Source organism: Eptesicus fuscus, chromosome 14, assembly GCF_027574615.1.
Source record: "Eptesicus fuscus isolate TK198812 chromosome 14, DD_ASM_mEF_20220401, whole genome shotgun sequence".
Lineage (NCBI taxonomy): Eukaryota > Metazoa > Chordata > Mammalia > Chiroptera > Vespertilionidae > Eptesicus > Eptesicus fuscus.
Genome location: NC_072486.1, coordinates 13,742,915 through 13,770,297, shown reverse-complemented (window position 1 = coordinate 13,770,297; position 27,383 = coordinate 13,742,915). Strand labels below are relative to the sequence as shown.

The 27,383-nt window shown below is 43.5% G+C and overlaps 1 long non-coding RNA gene and 1 pseudogene across 1 annotated transcript; one reads left to right on the top strand and one right to left on the bottom strand.

Annotated features, from left to right (window-relative positions):
* Positions 1-253: 253 nt before the first annotated feature.
* LOC129151488 (uncharacterized) lies at positions 254-8,702 on the bottom strand. Its single transcript, XR_008558174.1, has 3 exons — positions 8,580-8,702; positions 1,465-1,548; positions 254-329 (listed from the first exon to the last, which is right to left on the bottom strand). It is a non-coding gene; the product is annotated as an uncharacterized LOC129151488 (long non-coding RNA).
* A 14,118-nt stretch (positions 8,703-22,820) lies between these two features.
* Positions 22,821-23,834, top strand: LOC103292061 (renin receptor-like; annotated as a pseudogene).
* The last annotated feature ends 3,549 nt before the right edge of the window (positions 23,835-27,383 follow it).

Sequence of the window (27,383 nt, the reverse complement as noted above, 5' to 3'; positions counted from 1 at the left end):
CGAGGGACCCAGCACACACAGGCTGGAACTGCCCCCGCCTGTCCCTAACTTCCCAAGCACCTGGGCCAGCACCTCAAAGGCAGAGCTGAGCGGGGTCCTGGAGACAAGCCCACCAGCTTCTCCATTCTGCCAGGGACAAATACCCAAGTGGACTGTGGAGTTGAGTGAAAGGGAAAATTGTGAGCAGTTGCCGAGACCTGGGTCGCAGGACCTCCAACATGTTTTCTCATCCATGTATTGTTGCTGCTTCTTACCCAAGGCTTTTTATTGAGAATGAACATTCATGGAACTGGCAACAGCGTCACCTGGTGTTCAGAACGGGTTCAAACCTGTAAAAAGAAAGCAGAACAAGGGAGTACTCCATAAATGCAGAATCACCTGCTGCTATCTTTCTATTTGTTGTTTTGGGGTTTCCAATATTAGGTAAGCTCTTCTTCTAGATAATAACATAATTTTACTGGTAGTTATTACAACGTTCTTGAAGCAGTTTTCAGAGAGCGTAATATAGCCAAAGCATAATACTTAAACAGAATTAAACTCTCCTCGTATTGTAAATTGACCCTTCCTCTCTCTATAAGGGTGTAGACCCTCAGTAAACATAGTTCATATGTCTAATAATAGGGCATTGTTGTGAGTTGAGTTGTGTCCTCCAAAAAGATGTTGAAGTCCTAGCCCCCAGTACCTGTGACTGTGACCTTGATGGGAAAGAGGGTTTTCACAGATGATCAAGTCAATATGAGGTTGTTAGGGTGGACCCTAGCCCAATGGGACTGGTGTTGTAATCAGGGGAAATCTGGACATGGAGGCAGACACATGCACAGGGAGAATAGAATAGGCTAGGCTAGAATGGAATGGAATAGAATAGAATAGAATAGAATAGAATAGAATAGAATAGAATAGAATAGAATAGAATAGAATAGAATAGAATTAGAATTAGAATTAGAATAGAATAGAATAGAATACGATAGAATAGAATAAAAATAGAATAGAATAGAATAGAATAGAATAGAATATGATAGAATAGAATATGATAGAATAGAATATGATAGAATAGAATAGAATAGAATAGAATAGAATAGAATAGAATAGAATAGAATAGAATAGAATAGAATAGAATAGAAATGAAGGCAGGGGTCAGGGTAGTATGTTACAAGCCAAGAAAGGCCCAGGATGGCCAGCAAACCACCAGAAGTAAGGGGGGAGGCATGGAACAGATCATTTTCCAAGAAGAAACCAACCCTGCTGCCTCCCCCACATCCCCCCGCCCCAGAACTGGGAGACAATAGCTTTCTGTTGTCCTCAGCCATCCAGTTTGTGGGACTTTGTGGTGGCAGCCCTAGCAAACTAATACAGGCATCAATTACAATGGGAAGAGTCTGCTTATATTGCAGCCTCCATGGGATAGAACCAAAGAGCACTAACCAGCTGTGTGCATGTAAAGCTCAATGATGCCCAGCAACTTACCCCATTGCCTTGTCTATGAAATGAAACTCCACTCTCCTCGGTGTTGATATGCGTCTGTGATGAGTGCAGGCATGGAAACATGGCCTATAAATTGGAAAGAGTGACAGTTATACAGTCTTATCACAAGAAATATGATATCATCAGACCCAGGCAAGGACAGACCCTGCTCAGACGAGGTCACTTATGTGCCCCCGGCAACCACCTTCCTGTATGCCTTGGGAGGTTGACCGGTAGGAAATGCATCACTGGCCCCTTTCTCTCTCTTTTTTTATTAAAATATATTTTTATTGATTTCAGAGAAGAATGGAGAGGAAAAGAGAGATTGAAACATCAGTGACGAGAGAGAATCATTGATCGGCTGCCTCCTGCACAATCCCTACTGGGGATCGAGGCCACAACCTGAGCATGTGCCCTGACCAGAAATCTAACCATGACTTCCTGCTTCATAGGTCAATGCTCAACCACTGAGCTACACTGGTCGGGCTGGCCCCATTCTCTTTTGCTATCAGTTGGGATTAGCCAAAGGGTTGGGGGGGGGGGGCACTAGCAGGAGATCAGAGGGCAGGAGAAGAGATGTTGGGTCATGAGAAGCTGCCTGCATCTATAGAAGCCTTCAGCTACCCTCTCAGAATTCCAGCAGTTCTGGCCTCCCCTTGTCCCTTCAGGTCCAGGATATAACCGCACCATGCAAGGGCTAACTCTGCCTACACCCTGGTAAACAATTCCCTCAGTAAACTCTCCTCACAGTCTCCAGTTTGAGTATGTCCTCTTTGGCCTGCCAGGATCCTGACTCAGCAGTTAGTTTAGAAAGTGGTCCTCGGAAATGGCCTCAAGATGCAATTGTGGGAATGCTGTGCTCGTGTATTTGAGGACTCCAAGGACAGGCTCCCGTGTTGAGGGAAACAGGACACAGGAAATGCATGCCCTGCAGTGCTGCCATGATTACCTGAGTCATTCACCAGTGCTCCCAGGGGCTGGGGTACAGGTGAGCGCGAGACATCAGGAAGGCAAGCGATTGTGGTCCTTCTGACCACAGGAAAGACGGAGATTGTGGTAGAGCAGCAACACAAAGGCATGGGAATACTCTCCCAGCATAAAAAATGAAGAAGATCCTGCCATTTGTAACAACATAGATGGACTTTAAGTGCATTATGCTCGGTGAAATAAGTCAAGCAAAGATACTATAGGATATCACTTATATGTGGATTGAAAAAGAAATGAACTCACAGAATTAAATCAGATTTGTGGTTGCCATGGGGTGGGGAGGAGAACTGAGTGAAGATGGTGAAAAGGTACATTCTGGGAACTTCATACCCAGCATGGTGACTGTGGTTAACAATACTGTGTTGTATATTTGAGAGTTGCTAAGAGAAATCTTTAACCTTTTGCACTCGGATGTCGAGTCACACTCGACATCCGAGTGCAAAAGGTTAAAGTTTTTATCACAAGGAAAAAAATCGTAAACTATGTGAGGTGATGGATGATAACTTAAGTAGCAATCATTTCACATACCAAATCATTAAATTGTACAACTTAAATTTATACAATATATCAATTATATCTCAGTAAAACTGCAGAGAGTAGACAATACAGTCGACTCATAAACAACACTGGTTTGAAGTGGTTCCACTTATATGCAATATTTTTCAATAAATAGTACAGTACTACAAATGTATGTCCTCTTATGATTTTCTTAACATTTTCTTTTCTCTAGCTTACTTTCTTGTAAGAATACAGTATATAATATGTATAACATACAAAATATGTGTTAATCAATGGCTTCTAGTCAACAGTAGGCTATCAGCCAGTTAAGTTTTGGGAGAATCAAAAGTTCTACTTAGATTTTCACCTATCAGGGGTTGGGAGTTGGCACCCTGAACCCTGGCATTGTTCAAGAGTGGACTGTAATTTGCAGTTCCTCCCATCAAGAGGTAGTGTACTCTTCTACCCTGATTCTGGCCTCAGCCATCCATTCCTTAGGCCACTGGGATATTAGCAAATATGACAAACAGAGGCTGCAGACGTTTGGGGTTTGCCTTCTCTCGCTGCTGTTGGCAGCCCTTGGGCCTCCATGTGATGACACCTGGGCCAACCTCCTGGGGGATGAGACCACAAGAAGTGAGGCCCCGGCCCCTCCAGGCATCCCCATCATCTCAGCTGAAGCCCGGACGTGGCATCCTAGGTCATCCAAGGCCTGTCAAGCTGCTCAGGCCTGACCAGAGCGACCAGATGACCCACAGAACTGTGAGCTAAGAAAATGACTTTTCTTGAGCCAGTCTGTTCCGGGTGATTCACAACACTTCAAAGATTACCTGAAATAGGAAGTCCCCTGGCCATTTTCGAAGGCACAATGGAATGGTTGAGTTAAAAGAGAAGTATGTAATACTCATTTAAAAAGCTGTTGATTTTATTGATAAGGACTTTAAAATGCAAGCCAAAGTCACGCTTCTGAAAATATGGACTTAAAATTTCATTTACTCAGTACTAAATTTAGATGCTGTATTAAGTAAAATTAGTAATACAAGACAAATGATGATCTTGAAAGCATCAAAGCAATTAAAAAACTCTTTGAAGAAAACCAGTGATTATGTTTACCCAAGATCTATCATTGATGCTGAGCAAATTGCAGACTCTCTTGATTTTGACACCAACTTCTCCACTATGAAAACAATAAACAGAGAAAGATCTTCACTTAAAAATCTCATGATTAGGCCTTCCATGACCCAAAACTCAATTTTAGGATTAATTTCTTTTTCTACATTACATATAGTAATTTCACTGTTAAAAGAAGGTTTAGCCCAGCCAGTGTTGCTCAGTGGTTGGTCACATGTTGATTCTGGGTCAGGGCATATGCCCTGGGTTGCAACCTCACTCCCCAGTGTGGGGTGTTCAGGAATCAATTGCTCAATGGTCCTCTCTCATCATTGATGTTTCTATCTCTCTCTCCCTCTCCCTTCCTCTCTGAAATCAGTAAAAATATATATATTTTTAAAAGACAGGTTTACAATAATGAAAGAATATCACAGATATCCCAGTTTTCTGGATAATGTATAATTAGAAAAATTAAGATAGAGATAAGCTACTTTAATTATACAGTATACCACTCCTTTTGAATGTCAAACTTATTGAAATTAACTTATAAAATTGAAATTAACTTATTATTTGGGAGATGTGATATTGATGGATCGCCATGCATGAGAGACTGAAAACTTTAAATTACTGTCTAAATTCTAATATGCATCTATTTTAGGCATTACCGTATATTCACAGCAATAATTCACCAAGAATTTCCTAATACTTTTGTAACTTTCAGGCTATAGTTAACTTGGACAGTGGGGAATATAGTCCATGAGGAATATAACCTCTTAAAATTACATTTTATTTAAAAAGACTACCAAAGTTAATACTGTATCTGAGATTATAATATCACAGAAAGACTGTCAAATAGAACCATTATCTCTTTAGCAAGTGAGCTATTGGAGCAAGTAACTATTGAAATGGCCAAGAAAACCAGTGATTATATTTATCCAAGATCTGTTATTAATGCTAAACAAATTGTGAAAGCAACCAAGTATATTCAAACAAAGTATTACATAATAGTGATATTGAATTCCTAAGTATTCTGATGAAAATTGTAGGCTTTCTATTATTGGATTATCAATAATTTGATTTAATTTATGTAGAACTAATATAAACTTTTTGGTATATTGTAATACTGTTGAAATAATTTGTATTATAAAAATGAAAAACATGCTCATTTAAAAGATTATTTTTATTTAGTAAAGACATACTTTTCTAATCTAGACAAAGCCACTAATTAAGGCTACCAGTGTTCTAAAACTCACCCAGTCTAACCGAGACATAGATCCTTATACCAGAGTGTCTTTCTTGACACCACGTATGAGAAGGATAGATCATTCTTTACCTCTACCATACCCCAGCTTCCTCAGTGATCCAATTTCATGTGGTCTATGAACTCCCCTAAAGTGGTTCCAAAGTCTGGATAAATATGCACTTGTACCCTTTTCCCCAGGGCAACTGTCCATGCCTCTAAAAGACCAAGGACCATGTACTTCAGGCTGCAGCAGTGATTCTCACATTTTAGCACCTGTAGATTACTGGACACACCGTCAGAGTTTCTAATTCAGCAGATATGGAGTAGGGCTCAAGGATTTGCATTTCTAACAAGTACCCAGGGGACGCTGTTGCTGCTGATCTAGAAACTACATTTGAGAACCAAATGGGCTGAACTCTCCAGTCTCTACCAGCAGAGGGCAAGCCCACATGTAGCCCAGAGGGTGTCAATAGCGTATTTCACCACTAGGTGACAGCACCTACACACAAATCTCTACATTCAGGTCTCCCATAAATTAAAAAAAAAAAAACTTTATCACAAAAGCAAGATAAGAAAGCCAAGTGAGCTTTTCTGCTTTTCTCCAAGGTGGCTGATAACCCAATCCTGACAAATGATCAAAATGTTTATCTCTTAAGAATACATACCCATCTAAAACAGGTTTGAGGGAGGAGCAAACTACACCACCTGACAGAAAAAGAAGCTGGATGCTGTGTTGCCTTGGGCCCCTGGCCTGACGCCCCTAGAAGGGATTTCATACTTCTCTGTCTGCTGACTTGGAAATGTCCCTCTGTGGAAAGTCCTGGGCTGGATGCTGCAAAATTACCCGAGGAGCTCATTAAAATGCAGAGCCCTCTCCCTCCACCCCCCGTTCTAATTAAGCAAACCTTGGGTTAGTCGCAGGCCTGCTTTTAACTGGCGTCCCAGTCAATTCTGAGACACAGCCATGTTTTGGCCACTTGCACGTGTATGTTAAATAGACACCGGCCATGCTCAGGTATGAATACGTGTACATTCCCACCTTTCACAAAGGGGCTCTTTCTAGGTCCAGATGTCGTGGCAGTCCCATCCCAAAAGCAGGAGAGCGGCACTGCCCAGCCCAGAAGGCACCAGCCACCTGAGGCTCCGAGCCCCTGAAACAGGGGTGTGAGCTGAGATGTGCGATCAGTGTCAGGTAACATCCGATTTCAAACACTCGGGGGCGGGAGGGGGGCAGGTGGGAGAGAGAATGTAAGGTATTTTTAATGTGGCTACTAGAAAAATTAAATTACATTTGTCGCTCACAATCCACTTGTGTTGGACAGCACCGGTTAGAGGATGTAAATATCAAGAACAGGGGGCGGGGAGTGGAAAACAAAGCATCGCAGGGCCGGGGGGAAGCCGTGTTGGCCCCCAGCGTTCTAACAGCGCTCCTGGCAGCTCCGCCTGGAAAAGACACCCTCAGCCAGCAGCGACTGCACAGCCGCAGCAGCTCATTCATGAATGAGTTCCCAACTTGAGTCCAAGCCAATTGCAAACACTCGGGGAACGTCCACTCTCCCAAGAGGTTGAGTGTGAAGCAAGCAGGGTGCTAGCCACTGGCTGGAACGCAGGGCGCAATCTCACGTAGGAAAAGAGTGTGGCTACTACAAATGGTTGTAGGTGTGTGGGCCACCCGCCACGACCTGCTTGACCAGTACCGTAGCTGAACTATTGTACTTTGGCAATGGAGAAAAACTGCTGGTAATGAAACAAAACTGTGTCTGTTGTTCACTTAGTTGTTAGAATAAGAAAGAGTGTGTTCCAATAGCCACCCTGAAATACTAGTGCTGTGCCCAAGAAGAAAGGCAGAGCTGGCCTTCTCAGCGATCAAGTAGAATCCTCCGGGCCAGCAGCACCGTCCTCATCAGGGAACACAGCAAGAAATGCAAAATCTCAGGTCCCTCCCCAAACCCCAGGATTCGCAAACATCTGAACCTGCAGAGAACCTTTACAAGAGTTTATTTCCGTCAAACTGAGGACATGTGCTGGGAGCAAGATCCCCAATGCTCCGTTGAAGAGCCCTTCTGCAGCTTCGTTTCTGCATTTGAAATTAAGGCTGGGACATAAGGAAGATTTCATGGAGGTGGGAGAAAGCAAGGCGGGGATTGGATTACAGGATAGCCACCAAGATCATATGCTGTCTTGAGGGTTAGTACTCCCTTTGAGGGGTATTGCTTCTGGCATTTCAAAGGCATGTTAACCTAGATGCACAAGAACAATGGACAGGATGGATTAAAACCTTCTACTGAAGAAGTTATAGTTGTGGGTTGTGACTACCCACCATGACTGCCCAGTTAGGGATTTATGATCTGATCACCCTGTGAGGTTACTTCCATAGAATCCCTTCTTTCATCCACAGGATGCACCTGAGAGCCAATGATCTAGAGAAAGAGGAGGCCATAGAAAGGGAAGCCCCAAGGGCACTGAAAGAAATGGATGGGAGTTGCCCTCGGTCGCTTCCTTACTGCACCTGCTGTCATTGGGAAGCTGTGTGGTGAGCCATTTAGGAGACTAGACTAGACTTTGGAGTCGGGACTACCTGGGGTCACAGTCAAGCTCTATTCCCCTCTGCGTGGCCTGGGGTAATTACTTTTCTGAGCCTGTTGTGCCATCTGAAAGATGAGGAAATTAATACATCCTGTGTATGGTTATTAAATGAACTAATGCATGGAAAAGGTTGCCCATGGCCTGGCCAGTGTGGCTCAGTGGTTGAGCAGAGGTCTTGGTTGGATTCCTGGTCAGGGCACATGCCTGGGTTGAGGGCTTGATCCCCAGTGTGGGCATGCAGGAGGCAGCCGATCAATGGTTCTCTCTCATCCTTGATGTTTCTTCTCTCCCTGCCCCTTCCTCTCTGAAATCAATAAAAATATATTTAAAAAAGAAAAGAAAAGGGTGCCCCTGGCTCTTGGTACAGACTAGTTACATGACAGTAACGCTAGGACATCAGCTCCCACGGTATCACTCGGTCCGTGTTACCTCATCTGTGCCCTCGGCACACTTGTTTTGTATGGAAAGTTCTTATTTTCTATAATTAAACGTGAATCTACAACCATGTCATCTAATCTTCATTCTTGCTTAATTGACTCATTAAAGCTTTATCTCCTCGGTCTTACTGAATCAGGTTTGAACTCGTGAACTCCTCCCTGGTTTTGGAGGGTTCCTGCCTGCCTTGCCTCTCACATGATGGCCCCAGAGGCTGGTTCCATCAAGTGAAACCAGTTGGCCTGGTATTTGTGCTCACCCCTGGGTCTGCTGCTCTCCTGAGTCTGTCTCACCAAACACAAGCTGCCTTCATCGCGTGGCTGTCAGCTGACACGGCTGTGACTTGGGGACACGGGAGGACCCCTGGGGTCCAGGAGCAGCAGGACTTGCTTGTGGTTCCACACACCCCCGCCCCCGGGTCTCTGAAGGAGCATCGTGGGGAAGAAGTCACGTATCAGGAAACATCGTTGCCAAGGGATCTGAGATGGGCTGAGTCAACAGAAACACCCAGATCAGGCCAAATTAGGAATCTGAAACCAAGAATCCCTGGTTTCCTCTGTCAGGGAGGGAGTGTTTACCACCAAAGAACGACTTTGCGCAGGGGTGGTATCTGAACCTGCAGAGAACAGGGGTGGTATCGCTGGTGCTAGTGCTTTCCTGCCCACGGGGAGCTCAGGTGAGCAGTAGAACCCTGGACCTCACCTGCAGGTGTGTGTGTGTGTGTGTGTGTGTGTGTGTGTGCGTGTGTGGCGGGGCACGAGGAACAGGGAGGAGAGAAACTCATTTCCCATCTCCTGGCCGCCAGCTCTGCCTGTTATGGGCCTGTGCTCAGAGGCATTGGGGGACCCTGCTCCTTCCTGTCTTCCCCAATCCAGCCAGGGCTGGGCTTCAAGTGAGCCAGGGAGAGAAGGCAGCACCTCGGTTGGGGACGTGGGGAAGGCTGACTTCCTAGAAAATCAAGAGTCTTTTAAACTTTCTAAATGAGTTCCTGGCTGAGGGTCCCCTTCCGTGGTCTAAGCTGCTTGTGAGCCTCAAAGACGCCCCTTTGTAAGCACAGCTGGTACACAACATTATATTAGCTGTAGGTGTACGATATAGTGATAGGACATTTACATACCTCACAATGGGATCATTAAGCGAAGTCTAGCAATCCTCTGTCACCATGGCAACTTATCACATTGTTGGCTGTGTTCCCTGGCTACATTCCCCGTTCCACCAGCCCCAGCCCCTGGCAACCATCCGCTTGAGCTGTTTCTGCAAGTCTTTTTTTGTTTAGTTTTGTTTTGTTTTGGAATTCACATTTGCCACAACATGGGTGGACCTGGAGGGTATTATGCTTAGAGACTCAGCTTGGTTTTCACTGCTGGGGGCAGTGAAATCCCTTTACGTCATTCAAAAAGGTATCAACGCAAAAGGTCTCGGATGCCACCACTCTCGGCTTCCTACTCTGATGACTGGGGTGGGAGGTCACAACTCACAAGCAAACTCCTTGCCGGCCCTGGCCAGAAGCCCTAGCTCAGAAGCCATCCTGGAAGGAACAGAGGGCAGTGATTGGGTATCAATTTCTGTCCAAGGGAAAATGTGAAGAACAGTAATAGCCCCAATGCAGAACACGGCCATGGCCTTTCCAGAGCGATGACTCTTAGAGGCCCAGCCTCCGAGCAGGAAGGCTCCTTTGGGTTGTTTATTTCATGCACATTTTGCTACAACAAATAAAACACTGATAATGTTACAGTGTACTGAGTCCCTGCTGAGTGAGGATCACTGTATCAGGCATTTCCTACATATCACCTGTGATCTTCACAACTACTCCTCAGGAAACATACCTTAACGGCTCCTTTAAAGGAGACCACTGAGACCCAAGCAGGGTGAGCAACACCTTGTAACCATGGCCGGGCCCAGGATCTGAGCCCAAGCCAGCCCAACTCAGCAATCGGCTCCTACCCTAGACCATCTACACTGAGTGGCCAGATTATGATCTCTGAACACATAATAATCTGGCCACTCGGTGTAAATCCTATATAATAAAAGGCTAATATGCAAATTGTCCCCTCGACCAGGAGTTTGACCAGCAGGCAGGCCGGCCAACACCCATGTCCTCTCCCCCTGGCCAGGTTGGCCGGACCCCACCCATGCACGAATTCATGCACCCGGCCTCTAATATATATATATATATATATATATATATATATATATATATATATTCACACACACACACACACACACACACACACACACACTGAATGGCCAGATTATTATGCGTTCAGAGATCATAATAATCTGGCCACTCAGTGTATATTCTCCAGACCTCTCTTTCTTAGACTATGTCTGAAAAATGTAATAAAATAAACATATTGTTAATTCATGAAGCAACAAAGTGCAATAGACATGAGAGTCAGTCAGTAAATAAACAGAGTAGATGAGTAGACTGAGTGTGTATCAGCTCCCTCTCTGCCCACAGGAAAACATGACCATGATATGACCTCAGGCTCTGCGTTCCAAACTGCCTCGCCCATGCCCTGACCTTGTGGGACCCTGCAGAACTGAGGCTTCAGGTGGTTTCATGCAACCTGGCCGATGTGGCTCAGTTGGTTGAGTGTCATGCTGTACACCAAAAGGTTGCCGGTTTGACTCCTAGTCAGGGCATGTATGGAAGGCAACCAATGAATGTTTCTCTCTCACATCATTGTTTTCTCTCTCTCTCTCTCTCTCTCTCTCTCTCTCTCTCTCTCTCTCTCTCCAAGCATGTCCTCAGGTGAGGATTAAAAAACAATTAAAGAAAAGAAGGTGGTTTCATGTCTCCTGCCAATGTTTTCCCACAGCTCAGACTTTGGTTTCCCTTTGTCTCAAGGCCACATAGTGATGCGGCCAAGCCCAGCTCTTCGGGATCCAGTCCAAACCAAAGAGTGTGGAGAGCAGGCATGGGAAAAGTGTTAAGACAGTTTAAAGAATGGGCTGTTTTACATCATAATCCTGTAAGAAGAGCTTGAGGCACCAAGGACCACAGTTGGCTGGAAAACGCATCTTGGCCTCATAAAAAGGGGAAGATATTGATGAACACAAGAAATTGGGTTTGGTTTCCAGATTTGTTCATTGAGGACCCACGTGTATTTTTCTTCCTATAAAATCAGGAAAATAAGACATCTTTAGGAGTGCACTATAGCATAACCTAACATTTCAAAATCTAACATTTAGATTCAAAGATTTGGGAAAAATGGAGACCACGATTGTTTTGTTAAACAAATCCCAGCCTAATTAGAAACCACATGTACACAGCAAATGAAGAAGTGGGCGAGTGACTAAGTGATGTTGCTGAAATCTCCATTCTTCACCGCACTCACGCCAGTCCTCTTCAGAGGACCCTATGATGCAAATTGCAAAAACAGTGGTTTTTTTCTCCTCCTGGCAGGAAAAGAGCTGTTTCTCTCCATTAAAACTGTGTTGGCCTGACTAATGCCTGATTCCTAGACATGACTTTCACTTGGGGTGAGCAACAACTGTGGACAAGCAGACAGACCAGGATCACGTACTCTGCCTGAGGCTGTGTGGCCGTTCCTCTGTCTCAGCTGCCTCTCCCCAACCTCTTAACACTGAGGGCCAGTGCTCAGTTCTCGCCCTTTCCTTTTTATCTCGCTCCCTGGGCGATTCCATCTGGTCTGTGGCCTTTCAGACTATCTCTATGCCAAGGACTCCTGGACCTGTACCCCAGGCCAGACCCTCTTCTGCACACCAGCCCACATCTCTCCACCTTGACCCTCATGACCTCTCCTAATTTAGTTAGTCTAGAACCATAGTCGGCAAACTGCGCCTCGTGAGCCACATGCGGCTCATGAGCCGTAGTTTGCCGCTCTGTTGACTAATGAGTTTGCCGACCACTGGGATAGGGGCTTAATCACAAGGAACAACAACAGCCTGTAATTATTGGAATCGAGAGTCTAGGTCAGTGGTCGGCAAACTCATTAGTCAACAGAGCAGCAAACCGCAGCTCGCAAGCTGCAGGTGGCTCGAGATTGCCGACCACTGGTCTAGAAAGAAGGCTGGGCTCCCCCACATGACTCCACAGGCAGTCTGCCCATCACAGCAACAGCATCTCCATCCTCCTGGGGGCTCCAGCCAAAGACCCCGGAGGTGTCCTGACCCCTCTCTTTCTCTGATACCCCATCTGCCATTGCCCCAAACATCTGTTAGCTTCAAAATGTATCCTGAATCAAACCCTTCCTCAGTCCCTTCGTTACACTGCCCTCCCCGTTTCAGTCTCAGGAAAAGCTGGTGTCTTCTAGTTGTCTACTGGGCTAATGAGGCTTTTCCTCTCTGACCTCACCTCCTTCTCCCTCCAGCCGCACTGGCCTCCTGACTGTTCCCCAAGTACACTGGGCACCTCCCACCTTGGGACCACAGCACTAGCTATTCCCACCCCTTCAGGACTGTGTTTAAATGCCGCCTGCTCAGTGAGGCTCTCCTGGCTAAGTAGACCCTATGTCCTAAAAGAACTAAACCAGACAATGCCTGCCAAATGCACACATCAGGGCCTGGACCTGGTAAGACTCACTCAGTAAACGTTGACTTTAAACCCCCTGGAAAGAATGGCTGCCATGTGCACCCCTTCCCAGGATGTCCCAGGGCTGGAGGGGAAGGCGAGATGTCCGGGTAAAGTTCAGTCTCCAGGGACCTATCTTTCTATCCCCATGTCTCCTCATGTTTATGCATACAGACAGCATTTCTAGTTTGTCTTCTCCTTCCCATGACCCGGGGACATTTTAGATAAGTCCCTGCTTCTATAACCAGAACTTCTCCTTTTCAAACAAGTCTTAAGGAGACTTGACCAAGAAAACTGGGCATTTTCCAGTAGTTTACTCACCCCCCACTTCCTCCCTGGGGCCCTCGCCAAATCTGCACAAGCCAGGGACTGGCGAAAGGATACTTGGAGTGTGATGAATCAAGCACATGATCTCAGAGGACTTTCATTTTCATGCTTGCCTAATCCGAAGCAAACTTCCAATGTCCTTGATTTAAATCCAAAACATAGCCAGCAGTGTACAATGTATTATTGCTGACCACTTGGCAAGGTCTGTGTGAGGACTATTTTTTTAATGTCATATGATATTTTGAACTGACTGACTTCTCTGGAAATTTATGGTTATTACTTCAGAGAAAAAAAGAAAGAGAGCCCGTTTTCTTGCAGTTGGATGAGAGGAGAGTGGAAGTGCCTACATCACTGGTGCTTTGGAGCATCTGAAGAAGGAGAATTGGGAGAGGGAAGGAAGCAACTGCTTATCTCTTTGCCTTTCAAAGTTAACTGAAAGCTATGTAGGCTCTGGAATCTGTATGGGCGGCAGCGACTGCCCTGTGGGGTCTGGCGGCGGGGTGTTCTGAGCGCTGAGAGGGGGCCCTCAGCTCCTTCATGCCCCCAGCAAGGATCTCAAATGCACGCTGCTCACCTTCTGCGCCCTGGCGGGGCAGCTGCGCCTGAACTTCCCCTACATCCAGGCCTATGGTTCTCAACATCCACCCACCGGTACGTATTTGTCACAACTAACTTTGTGGCAGTCGCGGAGCTCCAGGCAGGATGGCTGACCTCCACCACCAGCTCATGAAATCCTTATTTGCAGAAAGGCTTAACTATAATAACAACAACAGCAAAAGCCTAAGATATAAGGAAAAGTTGACTCTCAAGGAAATAGATAATTCAAGGAACAGAAATGAATAACCTGAAAACCCTCAGCAATATCTGAGAAACCCTTGCATCTATACAACAGAGCCAACTTTAGGAAACGACAATGGGCACAAGGATCCCTGAAGGAAAATAGGAGAGGCGGCTAACAAATAAGGATAAACTACACAAGAATGGTCCACATGGGAGGCCAGTCATCTTCCAAAAAGTTGTGAGTCGAGTTCCAGCTGAACAGGATGAATTCTAAGCAATAGGCAGATGGCTTTGGAAGCTGGAGGAATTAATAACATCATCTGGAAGTCATACATTCTTCTCCGTCCCCAAAGGAAAAAAACGACAATTGGTAGAAGCTACAGAGAAACAAACATTTCAAATTGGACGAGGAAAGCAGGTTTCAGGCGTGGAGCCACCGCCGCTCTGGCCTGGTTTTGGAGGTTGCCAGGAGTGTGAGAAAGGAAATCTGCTCGAACATGGCACATGGGTGGAGACTGCAATCACAGACAAGCAGCTCCAGTCACCCACCGGACTCTGCTGTTCGGTGAACAGTCCTTCAGTGGTCATTACAGTGGAAATATTCGTTATGGTTTTCCATGCTTAGAGTAAATCTAAGGCAAAGCAGGGACTTAATTATGGTTATGGAACCAACTTGGACAGTGGACAAGCACTGGCAGAGGGGAGCAAATGGGAGAGTGGTGTTATGTCCATGAAGCAGGAAGTCCAGACACTGTCTCTAGTTCAAAGACTATCAGGGGGATCACTTCATATTATGTAAGTGTTTAACCCTATGCTGTCTCCTGAAACTAATACTGAATATCAACTATAATTGAAAAAGAAAAAATTAAATAAAGAAGATAGCTATTTATATTATAACTGTGAGTGAGAAGAATACCAAACCAAGCAACTAGGTTGATTCTACTCACATGAACTATGAAAAGGAAGCTTAAAAGTGCTCAAATTTAAAATTAAAAGAGGAAAACAATGAAAGCAAAAGTATGGAATGACGGACAGGATAATTGCTAAAATTTTGAAAATGTCCCCATATATTTTTCCATTTCATCCTAGAAATAAAAATAATACTATCAAAGGAAAATACTATTACTTGCACAGTCTCACCACTTAGTAATTATTGACTGTATTTACTCTTTAGTATCTTCATTTTGACTAGAATAAATGAGTTAAATTCTGGGTCTGGGATTTAGCTAATATATTTGCTGTTTGTATGTATGTACGTATGTATACACATATATTTGGTGACTGTTTAATAATCAACTTTAAAAATGATTTTTGGAGCAGAAGCTGTTGGAGAGGATGGTAGGAAATAACAAAGACTCTCTCAGTTTTGTTTCCTACCAAATGCCAGCATTGAGAAAGATGCCCAGTAAATGTTTGTTGATTATATAAATAGATGAAATGGTACATTTAATCAAAAGTACATACTAAAACAGGATAGTATCATGTACAATATTAGAGGAAGGAAACTCAAGTCACCAGGAAGAGGCTTCTGCAATGATCCACGACACTACGATGCCAACATTCTGTGGCAGTTGTTGCCATTTTGACATCCATACTGATTTGTAATCCCCTAACAAACAATTGAACTTTCAACTTCTTTTATCAGCATGAAATATGTGCAGTAGATGCCCTCACCCCACCCCTCATTCACCACCACCCCCAGTTAGTCCATCCACAGCCCATCCTTGATTCTCACCAAATTCCTCCTTAGAGCTCCCTATATCCTTTACCCTTTCCTTCCAGGTGCCCCCAAATCAAAATATCTCTGGGACCCAAACAGAGTCACCCATTGTCCACACATGGGGCACCAATGGCCTGGCCAAGGGTGCTGCCAGTGGACATATAAGGAAAGGTAGAGTGAAAGGAAATGAAATGGATGTAGCAGAAGGAATGCAGAGGGTGGCTGGAGATGACTCTGTTGTCAGCATGTGACGAAAGAAGGAAGACAATGAGGAAGTGGGGAAAAGAAGAGTGCGTGTGGAAGAGGATGAGTATGGACCAGGGCATGCCAAGGTCAGTAGCAACATCAGAGCCCTGAGTAACTTTCCTCTGTTGCAGGTTAGAGACGGCATGGATGACACAAGAGGTGTGAACCCAGTGCACACTGGGGTCAGGTACTGGCTGAGCTGAAGAGCAGAAGAAGTCCTTAAGAGGGAGATCCCTAAATGAGGGTCCCGTTGAGGCTGTGGGAGCCTGACTTCTGTGGATGTCAGACCACACTCCCTGCTTCCCACCACTGAGGGGACCAGACACATCCACTCATTAGTACTAAAGCCCCTTCCAGTCTTCAGGTGGAGGAAGAGGCCCATCCCATAAGCCATGGCTGACAGAGTTGTCAGAGCTTTCCCAGAGGAGCATGCTCCTTACTCTTTTGTGCCTCAATTATTCAAATAAAGAACTTATTCAAATAAAGAACTTTTTAAATAAAGAACTCCTTCCAATTCTTCCCTGAGAGGAAGTGGGGCTGTGACTTAGAAACCTGAAGGCAGGTTTGCTAGGGCTGCTGTAACAAAGTACCACAAACTGGGTGACCTAAGCAACAGAAATTTATTTTCTCACAATTCTGGAGGTGAGAAGTCTGAAATCAAGGTGGGTTCCTTCCAAGGGTGGTGAGGGAAGGATCTCTCCGGGCCTCTCTCCTTGGCTTAGAGATGTCTGCCTGCAAATTCACGTGGTGTACTCCCTGTATCTACACCTTGTCTTCCTTCTGTGTCCAAACTTCTCCTTTTTTATAAGGACACGGGTCATAACTAGGGTTACACTCACCCCAATGACCTCACTTTAAACTTGGTTGCCTTTGAAAGGACCCTGTCTTCAAACAAGGTCACGTTCTGAGGTATTGGGGGTGTCAACATGAACTTTTTGTGGGGAGAGGGAAGCACAAATCAACCCATAACAACAAGTTGGAGGGGAAGAACAAGTGTGTGCTCAAGTCCATGTTCCGGGAGACCTCCCTCCGAGTGTGCAGAGTTGGCAGGCAGCAGCTTAGCCTCCGACCTTTGGAAATCCCCAGTATCTGGTTTTCCTAATTATTGCAATCTCATCCTACCAAAATAGACATCTAAGTACATTCCATGCATTTCTGGTGAGAAGCTCACTCTGCTACATTCTATGTAATATGCTAAATTGGTTTTAACTACAGTGGTTTAAGTGGTTAGGTTGGGCTAAGATCTGGGACATTTCGCCCATTCCTTAAGCCTTAAGAAAGTCTGATCCAGGTGTTTAAGACATTGCACAATATTGGACCTCCTGAAGCTCCATGTTTTCAGGGAAAGTTAGGATGTTGAAGAAAGTGGTTGGTGATCTGTTCCCATCTTGTCATCACAGGGAAGCCCTACTTTGTTCCCCCTAATCTGGCTGGAGTGACACCCCTGGGTAAGGCAAAGTGTTTGCAGCAAAGACAGGGAAGTATGGTGCAGGTTCCAGAAGAGCCCTGACATTGTTTCAGGTACGATGGTAAGCCTGAGGATTCACCTGGGAGTGGAACAGTCTTCTGGGTGGGAGAGGGAACTCTCACATTCCCACAGTCATGACATGTACAAGCGGGAGGCCCTAGAACAGGCATCCTCAAACTACGGCCCATGGGCCACATGCGGGTGTTTTTGCCGTTTTGTTTTTTTACTTCGAAATAAGATATGTGCAGTGTGCATAGGAATTTGTTCATAGTTTTTTTTTTTAAACTATAGTCCGGCCCTCCAACGGTCTGAGGGACAGCGAACTGGCCCCCTGTTTAAAAAGTTTGAGGACCCCTGCCCTAGAAGCTCAGAGACAGGGATGGAATCTGCGGCTTTCTGCCACAAACATTTTGATTGGTGGATTTCACACCATACCAGCTGCTAACTCTTCATAAACTGCCCTTGTATAGGATCATGCTGTTGGAGGAAACTGGGAAGGAGTGGAGTGGTGACCAGCTTAAGCCCCTTTAGATGGCTATAGAGGTGAGAGAATTCGCTTGAGAAAAATGAGCCAGGATCTGTGCAGCAACTCTCAGAGGTCTTAGTATCAGGACTCTTTTTCCAGGGTTAAAAAGTACTGAGGAGCTTAAAGAGCTTCTGCTTCTGTGGTTTTGTGGTTTATATCTATTAATATTTACCCTGTTAGAAATTAAAACCGAAAAAACGTTGTAGTGTGTTCATTCAAGGTAATAATAATGAATCCTTTACATGTTAACATAACTAACACATTTTTCATGAAAATTAACTATATTTTTCTCCCCCAAAATATGTAGTGAGGAGATAGTCACTGTGTTATAGTTTTGGAAATTTAATGTCCGACCTTAGAGAAGACAGCTAGAATCTCATATCTACTTTTGCATTCGATCTGTTAGTTATGCTGTTTTAGCTGAAGTATATGAAGAAAATCCTGCCTTACATAGACATGGAGTTTTGAATATCAGGACTTCATGGATCTCCTAGAAAGAACCCAGGACTCCCCCGAGGCCCTCCAGCCATACTTTGAGAACTACTGGACTAGTAGCTAATATCCTGTGCCATCCTGTTTGGACCTCCTCTTCTAACTATACGTTACAAGGAGATTCAAACCTCAAGATTTTAATCCATAATATTACAAATGTGTAAATTTGTCTGCGTCATGTACATACCCACAAAGTCTTAACTCTTATTACCTCCACATTTGAGAAGTCAGGTTTGTGCTAAAGGTTGCTGTCTTTTAGTTTGTTCACAGTGAGATCTGTGCACTTAAATGATATTAAAACATGTATCCATAAACCATAGGCAGTAAGAAATATTTTGTGAATTTCATTCTGCTGACTTGTCTTTTTTCTTTTGGTCTTTCGAGGAACTGTGTCATATGAATCATGATGACCATGACAATGCAAAGCAAGATAAATGAAATTGGTTCCTTGCCCAACTGTTTCAAACACAACCCTGATTAGCAAATTGTGGCTTGTCTGTGCTGACCAAGGGGCTTGACCCTAAGACTCTGGGTATAGCCACAACAGACTGACCGTTAACAAATCTTAGCCGAGGTATAGACAGTCTCACCTTGAAAACAGCCCATGGGTTGTTTTGCTAAGCCAGTGGTTTGCAGAATATCATGTGAATACGGTTAACAAGGGTGACTGAGTTTGAAGGGACCAGTCCACGCATGCCAAAATGCTAAAGAAACCCATCGTGAAGTTAAGTCTTGAGACCAATAGTTCCAGCCTGACTCTTAGACCCTAGGAACAGAAGGCAGAAATGAGAAGAAAAAGGAGAATGCCTTCATTCTCTTCCTGAAAATAGGGCTGACCCTAGACTGTACTTACCTTGAAGGACCTCCTCCCACCAACCTTTTGCACCCTTTGCCCCCTTGGAAGTTCCCTGTCCCTGAATGCCCAGTGCTTCCCACTGCCCTTGTCCTATGTCTTTTGGGTCCATGATTTCCCAATGTTATCCCTCTATCTCAGCTGCCCTTCTCCTGAGCCTCACTATCCAAACTCTGGTACCTCACCCAGGAATCCCAACAAGATCTATGTCCTATGTACATTCAACCTTCAAGGTTTCACTACACATTTCCAGAGCCCTGCCCTGTCCCTCTTCTCTGTGCTTAGCCCTGAGGTGAGAGAAGTCTTCCTGACACCCCACCTCCTTTGTCAGGGCCATTTGCATCTTTAGAAGTAGGTGTGATAGGTGGTCTATCAGTAGTGTGTCACAAAGAGAAGTGAAAACACTCAGGTGATGTGAGGGGAAATGGTTGGGACTGGGGAGAAGTCACGAGGACCTCTCACACTCCCACCCTCAAAGCTACTTTAAGTTATTCCTGTCAAGAGAGAAGGGTAACGCCCCAGGAAACTTAACTTTGGGTCTCTGATTTCCCCTACTCCCTTTGAATTCCCCTACTCCCTTTGCTAGAAAAAAGAGTGAAATATTTTTTCTAGATTTATTTAAAGAAAAACCAATAGTCATTCTCCTAGCTTCGAATGAGGATTTTTAAAAATATATATTTTAAGTCAAATATTGATTTCAGAGAGGAAGAAAGAGGGAGAGAGAGACAGAAACATCAATGATGAGAAAGAATCACTGATCAGCTGCCTCCTGCATGCTCCCCACTGGGGATTGAGCCCGCAACCCTGGCATGTGCCCTGACTGGGAATTGAATCGTGACCTCATAGGTTGACACTCAACCATTGAGCCACACTGGCTGGGCCAAATGAGGATTTTTAATGCAAGGCCTATAAGGTCTGGCATGCTGCCCAGGTGAGCTGATGGGGTCTACAGAAAAGGCTAGGAAGCCTCAGTAGGCATTGCCAACTGAGTGTGGGTCAACGTGCCTTAGCAACAATGACAAAATGACAATGCATTTCCCAGGGAAAGAATACCTTTCTTTCTGCCCCAAAGCAACTCATTGACTTCTGGCAATATGTGTCCGAATGAACTTTTCTGACACCACACTCTCCTTTCCTGGGTGGTTGGCTTTTTCTGGGTAACTATTCCATTTCATAGTTTTTTTTCTGGGTTGATGTCTCTCCCGGATGTTATGTAGCAATCCAAAGCCAAGTATGATACTCCATGAAGTCGTAATAAGGGTAGTATTGACCCTCATCTTGATTGTGTCCATCAGTAGATTGCTGCCTAGGTAAGTCCCATACAAAGTAGAACTGGCTGTCTGGGTTTTCTGGGATGACAGACTCTTTGGACCCATGGAAGGTTTCAGAACCCCAGCTAGGCCCCGGAGAAGGTCTTCTGGGCGAGTCAAAGGCTACAGAAGATAGCCTCAATTTTAGTGTCCCATTAAGACATTCAGGCAGACACAAAGGAAACAAGGACTGCATTTACTTTTAAAGAAGCGTTAAAGCAATGGTAATTACTGGATTGTACACATGGTTTAACCTGTGGAATAGGAATAATAGGATCCAATAGGTAATGTGGTTTGTTTTAATGTGTAAACACACATACACTCATAGTTCATGGAGCAATAGAGGAAAATTTCTTCTGAAAGAGCAAATAAACTCAGGAAAACCAGACTAATGAATTCATGTACATTCCTGTATTTATGACTCCATGGTTTTATTGAGTTAAAATGTTAACTTTCCACTGTTGGCTACCAGAATAGCTTTTCATTCTGAGGCTGTTACTGCAAAGTAAGAAGTAAAGTTTTCCTCTCACTCTCACCGGATATTAATCTTTCAGAGTTCTTGTCCTCCCTTTTGCAATGCTTCAAATTTTCATACTTCCTATTGAGAAACTGCTGCACACACTGAGGATATCCTGTTTGGTCAGCAGGGCCAATTGCTCTGAAGATAATTCTCAGGAGCTATGTCCTCACTATTCCCCCCTGACTGTTGCTTTGGGGGACATGCCTTGTGTCCTTACAGTTCTGTGCATTGTCAGATCCAAATCACTCTCTCTGACTAAGCATGGCCTTGAACCACAGTTGTCATTCAAAGTTGGTTCTCTTATGGAATTGCCATGACCTGGCATTTTTAGAGGTTTCCCTAGTGATAAAGCAGCTTTATCCTACGTGATGCACGAGAACACATTTGAGGAATCCCAGGCACTTAATGAAGTACCTTCGCACCAAGTAGAAATGATTGTGAGTGAGAAGGTGATTTTGAGGAAATGACGATGCCAGTGGGATTTGTTTTTGTTGTGCGCCTGCTCATAGCACTTTATGGGTTGTTTTGTTATCCATGCTGGGAAATCGGAACTGGGAGAAATACAAGCAAGTTTTCTAAGGCTCATCTTCGTGAAGGAAATTCCTTTATTTGAGGAGGAACATTTGTTCCAAAATGGGGGAAATAGACTTAAATCTTAACTCTGTTGCCTTCTCAGTTATCTGTTACCATGCAACAAAGCACACTGTTTTGTGTATCATTTAAAAAGAAAAAGGCCACCAAATAAACTATGACATGACATACATTTTTAAGATGCATCTTACTCTCAGATATATTAAAAGGTGGGAAAAATGTACCTAGTAAAGTTAATGAAAAATGGTAATTATCCGATATACATGGTGTCCCAAAAAATGTATACATACTTTTAATGATTATAAAGTCTGGATTGTACACAGGAATCTACAGAAATGAATAACTTTTTTTGTCAGTGCCACTGAACCATACCAGCTAGGCTCATTTTCAAAATTTAAAAGAATCTACAGAGGTCTTCTGACTGAAACAGGCCACATTCAAAAGCACTCTTATAATTCTTTCCCTCAGTCATTTCATCTTTATAAGCTGCATGTGTATTATTTTGGACCAAAGGAAGGCAAAGTGGTAGCCAACTAAAGAAGGAGAAGCAAAGGTCCCACAAAGCTAAGCGTTGCCATAGAAATAGCTTAGTTTGGTTTCTGCATCATCAGGTGCGGTCAGTGGAAAAAGTGAAGCCGGACTGGAGGATATCCCCCCACTCTGAGTACTCCAGCTGACTTTATTTTTGTGACTTTATAAACGTACCTTGGAAGTTAACAAAGCTAACTTAAGGAAAATGGAAGAAGGCCAAATGGAAGCCTCAAAGCTTTCTCCAAAAACTTGGCACCCTGAAGTGACAGTGTCAGTGACAGGCAGACCACCTACTATTGTATAAGAAGAAAGAGCCAAAGAAACAGACATATAAATCATCCCAGAAATCATAGAGCCACTCTCCATTCTAGATGTACTAAGGATGTCCACAGTTCTGGAGGGTACTACAGACAAGCTCTCTGTTCTAACCGATCTCTTGCCAGTTCAGTAAGAAAGAAGACAAAGCGCCAGCACGCTGATGATTGGTGGAGAAAGAGACCTCTGCCGGGAGGGAACGATGGGGCGGTCTCTGGGAGTCCAGTGCGGAGGCGATCAGGCCTTCTGCAGGTTGCCCTGCACTGTGTGGCCAGCGGGGAACCATGGCCACGCTCATCCTGCTCCTGCCCTTGGTGGTGGGTGTTTTGGAGGACGAGTTTAGTATGTTAAGATCACCAGAGCCTGTTGTTTTCCACAGTGGAAATTGGCCTGCACCAGGTGAACGAATCCCAGACATGGCTGCATGAGCCATGGGCTTCTCTGAGGAAAAAGACCTTTCTTGGCTGGGACTTGCTGTGGGTAACCCATTCCATTGCCCTCAGGCTACTGTTACGGTGATGGTGTCATTTCTTACCCTTTGGAGAATGCAGTTCCTTTTAGTCTTGACAGTGTTGCAAGTTCCACTCATTCCTTATTTTCTCAAAAAACTTGTGTAGTTTTACAGTTGGCTCCCACTGAGGAAAGAGTGTTTATGGTGGGGCAGGCAAACTCAGTTTTTGAAGTTCTTTCAGTAACTTTAGAACAGCCCCCTAATCGCCTGTTTCAAGTCAACTCTGTTCTTAATTCACTTCCCCTCAGTTCTCTGAGGAGTAACAATGAACTTGATCTGCTCTTTCTTTCTGAACCACAGGTTCTGCATGATACTTCAAGTTTGTTGTCTCGACATAAGCATCTAGCCAAGCATCCTTCTCCTGATTTACATTCACTGGAACTGGCAGGTTTGGATGAAATTGGGAAGCATTACAGAGAAGACTCTGAGCAGTTCAGAGATGCTTCTAAGGTCCTTGTTGGTGCTCTGCAAAAGTTTGCAGGTGTCATGTATGGTCTTTATGATGGGAATGCACTGGTAGAGCTAGTGACTGTCATCAGATGACACATCACTTGTGAGGAAGACAAGGGCTATCCTTGGGACAAAACAAAAGAAGAACCTGCTAAGTCCCTATAACCTTGCATATAAGTATAATTTTGAATATCCAGTGGTTTTCAACATGGTACTTTGGATAATGATCTCCTTGGCCTTGGCTGTGATTATCACCTCTTACAATGTTTGGAACATGGATCCTGGATGTGATAGCATCATTTATAGGATGACATACCAGAAGATTCTAGTGAACTGAACTTTCCTTATGCCAAAATTAGAAAAAACTTTGAAAAATTGGCTGTTTTGTGAAAATAAATTGTTTAGTGTAATTTAAAGTAGTCCGTATACTTTAAATTAAAAAAAAGAATCCACAGAAATGAACAAATTTTTTTGTCAATGCCTGTTTAGAAATGATGACCGTTTTGGTCCAAGCATTGCTGATAACACAAAGCAATGGAATCATAAAGATCAAGAATCATTTTGTTCTGTATGTGTGTGCTCTCAATTCATCGACTATTGCCAGTTTGTACCATAAGCTTTATCTTTTATGTATCCCCATTAAAAGAAGTCTAGCCCGGCAGGTGTGGCTCAGTGGTTGAGCATTGACCTATGAACCAGGAGGTCATGATTTGATTCCCGGTCAGGTCACATGCCTGGGGTGTGAGCTCGATCCCTAGTGTGGGGGCATGTAGAAGCCAGCCAATCAATGATTCTCTCTCATCATTGATGTTTCTATCTCTCTGTCCCTCTCCCCTCCTCTCTGAAATCAATAAAAATATATATTTTAAAAAGTCCAGTGGCACTTTAAATTTTCTTTGTTCAAAGCTTAGTATGGTTTTACCCATTATTTCAAATCACTTAAACCAGAAAAAGAGTGAAAATTAGGTGAATTATCAGCTGTTAAAGTGTACATACTTTTTTTGTGTGACATCCTATACAACTCAACAGATCTTTGAGATTGAATGGATTAAAAATCCAAAGTTTAAAAATCATTATTTTAATCACTCCATGAGTTATCTACTTGCCTAGTTCTTACCCTGACTGAGACACTCATCCTGGCCATGGTCTGACAGAACCAGGCGTTGGAGGATTATTTCCCTCTTACCTCTTTTTAAAAAATTATTATTATTATTATTATTATTATTATTATTATTATTATTTTATTGATTTCAGAGAGGAAGGGAGAGGGAGAGAGAGCTAGAAATATCAATGATGAGAGAGAATCATTGATTGGCTGCCTCCTGCATGCCCCCTATCGGGGATCAAGCCCGAAAACTGGGCATGTGCCCTTGACAGGAATCGAACCAGGGACCCTTCAGTTAGCAGGCTAATGCTCTATCCACTGAGCAAAACCAGCTAAAACTCCCTCTTACCTCTTAATCAAACCATGGCAAAAGGCAACCCATGGGAATCAGGAGAACAATTGAGCATTTGTAGCTCAGATAACAAAGCTACACTGTATTAGGAAATTTATGCCTATTTTTGGTTGCTTTGCACCATTCAGCTCAACCAATACACTAAAACCTTCTACTGGTTTCTTTAATTCTTACTGAGTAGTTTTTACCACTGAATAAGTTCTCAATAATTTCACAATGACTTCCTAGATGAGAGGTTCCAGGAAGACACTAGATCATAAAAGCAACAATTACCATATTTCCAAATTTAATCAATATGCTTATTGGGTCCCTATTGTGTGCCATGTGCAGTCCGCTAGATCCTACAATGGCAAAAAAACAAAAACAAAAAAACACACAGACAATGCAGCCTTTCTCGTATAACTTAGTCTGATGGAGAAGGTGAAGTGGACAGTGGACGAGTAAAATAAACATCTTAAATCATGAGGGATCCTGGAAGTACTAGGAAGGAAATAAAGGAGGTGATGAAGGAAGGTAAGAGGAACTCCTTTAGACAGAGGTGATCATGGACGGACATTCTGAGGAAGAAACATTTAAGCAGAAACCTAAAGATGAAAAAGGATGAGTCATGCAGAGAGCCAAAAGAGGTGCTATAGACCAGACAGAGGGCACAGCAAGTACAAAGGTTCTGAGCTGTCAAAGAGCTTGGCATGTGCTTGGAACTGAAAGTAGATTGGTATAACCAGAGCACAAAGAGAAAATTTCTCTAACCGTAAAACAAGCCTAGAGATGTACTATGTTTAAATTTTTCCTATGTTCCACACAGGCAAAACCAACAAACAATTTTTAAAAAATAAACAACAACAAAAAAACACACCCTAAATTTTACAAGCCTATAAATATCTGTGAGAGAAAAAATTGGCCTCAGAATTAGTTTTTTTTTTCTCTTTTACCTTTTCCTAGAATATTATGAGACTGTTTCTTTGATTTCTAGGAGCTTATTTATTAAGTCAGTATTTCTCCAACATGGTAATGAAGCAACTCTTTAAAGGAAAAATATCATATATCATCAATGTTGACTTAAATCCTCTTAATTATAATGATTCTTTAAGATGAAGTATAAATGCTTTATACCCATAGCTCTTATGCAAATCTACAACTAAGTAAAGTTTATAAATGAAATGCAAACTAAGCTACAAAATCAAAAAAGTGCAAATTATCAACACTGATTTAGAGCAATGGGATGAGAAGCCATTATTTGCTGCCATTAGATTGCCTGATTGGTTCACCAGCAGAATATGCATTGACGTGTTTCATTTCACCTGTTGCAAACTAGGACCATCATTTTGACCATTATTATTATTATCCTCATTGATTCCCTTTAAAAAAAAAAAAAAGCTTTCTTTTTAACAATGGACCCATTATCTTGAAAAGCCAATTAGCACACTCCAAAATACAATATTGAAATTAAAAAACACTGTTTAACAAAAAAAAATTCTTTGTTTTTCACTACCACATTTACTGCCATGTAACTATTGCTAATTTGTGTACACAAAGACAAGATGTCACAGCATAGCCACTGGTTTTGTGAATATCAACTGATGGCCAGCTCTGGGGTCTTTATGTTTTCACATGCCAATGATATGGGCCACTCCATTCTCCCACTACTTTCCTCTATAGAATGACTGCAAAACCTTAGAGTGTGTGTTTCAATGTAATTTGGCTTTACTTGGTACTAATATGACCATAAATGCAATGCAAGTGCTCCTATGAAATTGTATGGATTACTTCAATTAAAGAAGGTAACCCGGGAGTTTCAGAAAGTGTTAGTATTACTTTAAGCTTATCATAAATATGAAAATCCAAAAAATGTTTAATTCCTGTAGATTTGGGGGACTCAGGAAATAAGTCAGAAGACTCCAGGTTGAGAAATGCTGCACACATTAGTAATGGGGTCAGATGGAAGAATCGGTCATCTGCACTGCTTTGTAGCATCGGGAATAATCAGCCCAATGTGAATATAGCCACACCAATGTGTGCCACACAGACACAGCATGGGACATCAATCCAGTTTAGAAAGATTGTGAATAAGGAAGCAAAGAATGCAGTTTCTTTATTAACTACCTCAGACATATCCAACAGAATAACATAGTCCCTGGTCATCTACCTGTCTATCTAGTTAATGTTGGTAGATACCCTACTCTGTCCAGGCCCTATAAATGCAGGGATAAGACAGACTGGGCTCCATCTACTCAAAGCTGGCATTTTAAAGGATGCCAAAAGATAAGGTCGCTGGGAGTAATGGCCAAAGGTGCCCAGGAGGCTGCCTAGAACCACAGCTTCTGGGTGTGACATGGAGCACACAGCTCTCCCAGTTCAGTCTAGACTGGACTCTGTGAGGTACCCAGAGCTCCCCTGGATCCTCCAAGGTCCTTCAGCCTTTCATCAAC